Source organism: Lycium barbarum, chromosome 6 (genome assembly GCF_019175385.1).
Source record: "Lycium barbarum isolate Lr01 chromosome 6, ASM1917538v2, whole genome shotgun sequence".
Classification (NCBI taxonomy): Eukaryota; Viridiplantae; Streptophyta; class Magnoliopsida; order Solanales; family Solanaceae; genus Lycium; species Lycium barbarum.
The window spans coordinates 39,051,790-39,056,351 of NC_083342.1; the positions used below are offsets into that span (position 1 = coordinate 39,051,790).

Consider the following 4,562-nt stretch of genomic DNA (forward strand, 5'->3'; position numbering starts at 1 on the left):
TCTTCTACCCCATGCTATCCTTTATGCTTTCATAATGTTATTACTTATGCCTTACATACTCAGTACATTGTTAGTACTCACGTTCTTTTATTTGTGGACGCTGTGTCATACTCGCAGGTGGATAGGGAGACAGACTTGACCCTTAGGCTGCTTATTCAGAGACTACACAAAGGAGCTCCATTTGATCGGAGCTAAAGGTCCCCAAACCCCTAGCCGCATCCACTTGTACCAAGCTCATTCACCAAGCTATGGCGGAAATTGAAGCTGATGTTGCTGGACAACAACGAAGAAAGAGAACGTTCAAGAAGTTCAGTTACAGAGGAGTTGATGTTGATGCTCTGCTTGACATGTCTACTGATGAGCTTGTTAATCTTTTCCCCACTCGCCCTCGTAGAAGGTTCCAGAGGGGTTTGAAAAGGAAGCCCATGGCTTTGATCAAGAAGCTACGCAAGGCGAAACGTTAGGCTCCACCAGGTGAGAAGCCAGAGGTTGTGAGAACACATTTGAGGAACATGATTATTGTGCCTGAGATGATTGGAAGCGGTATTGGAATCTACAATGGAAAAACTTTCAATCAAATTGAGGTCAAGCCAGAGATGATCAGTCACTACTTAGCTGAGTTCAGCATCTCATACATGCCTGTCAAGCACGGTAGGCCCGGTATTGGTGCTACTCACTCTTCAAGGTTTATTCCATTGAAGTGATTCAGGCAGAGCTTGTCTTTATGGCTTCTTGTAATACTAGTATTTCGTTTTTACTGCAATTTTGAGGATGTTCATGGTGTTTAGTGTGAAAAAAAAAAAGATTCGGAGCTACAGCTGTTGGTACTATTCTTTTCTGTACATATATAGGCATGGTGGGGTCCTGTCCCGTCTTTGTGATGTTACATCCTCTTTCTAGAGGCTCGTAGACAGTTGTGTATAGCTAAATGTCTCTTAGCCTTATCGGCTCATATTTTTGTATATCATTTTGTTAGCCTTGTCGGCTTATGTATATGTATATGGGCATAGTTGATGATGTTGATATAAAAGTGCCTTAGCTCGATAGAAATTATATTATTGATACATAGGACTGCGAGTTAGCCATGTGGCTCACCTAGATATGATTGTGAAAGTATGAGGAGAGGTTCCCGGTGGGCTAGCTTTGGGTGCCCGTCATGGCCCTCCCTATGGGTCGTGAAATATACCCAAGTATATACACAAATGAGTAATACCAATATACTGTAGCTCCGAAGCAAATGGAGCGCTCCTAAAACTCCGCCGATGAAGCTCCTGAGGATCTAATTCGTCTTCCTGCTTTCCTGCAGTCATGAACGCAGTGTCCACAAATAAAAGGACGTTGGTACAAATAATGTACTGAGTATGTAAGGCATGAATAGTAACATGATAAAAGGATGAATCATAGCGTAAGATAAAAGAACCGCTTATCCCTCGTGATACCTCTTGAGACATTTGTTGTGCCTACTTAACCTTTATCTAGAAGAGACACTTTATATACCCACATACATACCCATACAATACTGTACCCAGCCATAGAGACTCGGTATTCTCCGTACCAGACCATAGTACGGTTCGGTAATATCCGTACCCAACTGCAGTGGTATGCACGCAATAGATATAGTACCCGGCCATATAGGCTCGGTATTATATATATATATAGCTTTTATGAGAGCCCAATTAAACATTTCTACTCTATTGGAGTGACGTAAGGTCAGTAGCCTCTGATATGTCATTATGGAATCTTTACCATCACTATATCTTGCCTTGAAGGAACAACTATCATAAGTTGAGATCAATGACAATGAATAAAATCAAGAAAATCATGAAATAAGCTCAATAGTCTCATAATAGAATCAAAACCATAAGCTTTGGAATCTCCAGAAATGAGATCATCATCATCATAATTATAATCATAGAAAACATCTATCTTTAGCATCATAAGAACTTTGAGAATCATGAAATTCTAACTTTTTGGGAATAAGGATATTATGGAAGTCATGTATGGGGTCATAGGAAAAGAATCCTACCTTTAGAAAGAAACGGATTAGCCTTAACATACCTTTTTGATCTCCTTAACTACTTAATGCTTATTGTTGCTCCCAAACACACACGCAAGTATATGTGGTCGTACAAGTAATATAGACTGTTAAGTCCAGATATCCATCCCACAGAGATTTAGATTCTGTTATATCCCGTGTTATCACACGTTGGAAAAATTTGGAGATATTCTTGACTTGTAAGAAATAAGGTCATAATTAATTTTTATTTGACATAGGAGTTGTGTATGAAAGAATATTAATGTGGAAGTGTTGAATAAGGCTAAGGGAAAATTTGAAATTTTGGAAATTAGTTTCGGGAATTACAAAATTTGATTCACAAGTCATTGGGCTCAAGAAACATTAAATTGAAATTGAGGCCCAATTATAGTGCATGGCCGGCCATGGGGTGGCCCAAACCCATGGCCTTATAATATTTTCCCATGTGATTTATTATCATAAAGAACCTTATCTTATAATAGTCTTCATCTCTTAGAAGACTCAAGAAAGAAAACAAAACAAGCCAAGCAAGACAAAGAGAGAGGGTTTCGGGTTTGGTGGGGAAATTTGACCCCCAAAAATCTTGCTCCTAACATTTTTATTTTGTGGTATTTCTACTAAATTGGGTAGCCTCTTCAACTTGGTGTAGTTGTCTTGGAGGAAGAAGCACTTGGTTCCTCAATTTGATCACTAGTTCAAGTAAAGAAGGCTAGAGGATAAGGTAAGAATTCATCCCTTATTATTGTGTTATGGAGTCATGTTTGTGTTGTAGTATGTAGAAATGTGTTGATTGTATGAAGAAATGGAAGTTTGCAAAGTGGGTGTGTGTTATTAGTGTATGGCCGTGTGTATGTATAAGTTGTATAGCCATAATGTGTTGAATTTGTGTTATATTCTAGTTGTGATTGTGGTGAAATGCATATTGGAAATGAAAGTGGAATGAATTGAGTTGGAGTGATAAAAAGAGCACATGGCCGTGTGGTGTGTTGGAGTTGGAATGGAAATGAATTAAGTTTGCCTAGTGTGTTAGTGTGTTATTGTGATGTTTGCAATGTAAATGAAGATAGAATGATATAAGTTTGTATTGAAATAGAACGTAGAAACTTACGTCGCTTTAGTATGATTTTCTGACATTAGGAAAATGAAGTTATTAGGTTGCTAATTATGATGATCATTGATAGATTTGGAAGTTGGAAACATGTTATGAATACGTATGCCAAAGATTAGAAGTTTTGAATGAGTTATGACTTTTGCGGGAAGTTTGTATATTATGAATATCGTGTGTATAATTTAAGGAAACGATATGAAATGCTTCTAAACTATGTTGTGATGATCTAGTTTGATAATGAATGTGAAATCATTGAAATTGGTTTGGAAATTGAAGTTGAAATGAAGGTGATGGCGTTGGCAAGTAGAACTAGTTGTGCCATATTGTGTTTCTAATGTTTGTTGTTGATGTTGATGTTGTTGTTTGGGTTGTTGTTGATGATTTTGAGCCGAGTTGAATTCTCGGGGGTGCTATATGTATAAGGGAAGTGCTGCCGAAATTTCGGTAGACAAATATTAGTTGAATTGAATTCGTAGCATCTATAACTTACAATTGGGAAATGTGACCATTTGCAGATTTTTGACGAAACGTAGAGTGAGCTTGGATAGGCTTAAAAAGCTCAAAAGGTATGTAAAGCTACCCCGATCCTTCTTTTGGCATGCCTAAGTGTAGTAGAATCGGATTCGGGCCTCGGAAGACTTTCTGCCCTTCGGAATCCGCAATTGAAAATCTCGCTTTTTCCTTCAGTAAGATTGAGCCCATTTGGTATGCTTTCCCTGAAATTATGCAAACTTTCTCTAAATTACTTGGAAAGCTATAGAATGTCCGTAGAACCTTTTTAGGTGACCCCATAAGCTTAAAAGGGCATAATTTGAGCCTGCCGCCTTGTTTGTCCCGAGGTGGGCCCACTATTCCCGGTTTTGCCCTTATTGTAATTAAGTCTTATTTTCGAGCAATTTTTTTTAAAAGAAATGTTTTGACTACCATTCTAATTACATAACAATCATTGTTTTAAATATTCCATTAAGTCTGATAAATTGTTTTGACACTCGAAACGACTTCAGAAAGGTTATACTCTGTAATTCATTATGATATCCGGAACTCATTTATTATGATCCCGTCCGATTTCATTGGATTGGTTTGCCCTTGATATGCCTCATTGAGTCTATGAAAACATTTGTGGTATTTTAATTGCATTAGTCTCTCACTACTCCATTCGTGGATGCCCCAATGTTTGCCACACTGAGCCCGGGCCAGGATATGTTGTCAAGCGTGATCCTCTGCATTGTTCGTCGTGCCTCGATGTGAGGGGGCAGGTATACGCGTACATGGGTTTGTGGAGTATGATGTGCCATGTCCGCTTGTTCTGATATGATTTGCTATGGCAATTTGATATGACATATTATGTTACGGGGTTATGCCCCTATTCTGATTCTTCTGTGTTGTGGCACCAGCGTCGGGAGGGTGGCCACGTTCCGT

General features: G+C 38.6%; 1 pseudogene; it reads left to right on the forward strand.

Annotated features, from left to right (window-relative positions):
* Window positions 1-202: 202 nt before the first annotated feature.
* LOC132599681 (small ribosomal subunit protein uS19-like) lies at window positions 203-787 on the forward strand (annotated as a pseudogene).
* Window positions 788-4,562: the final 3,775 nt, after the last annotated feature.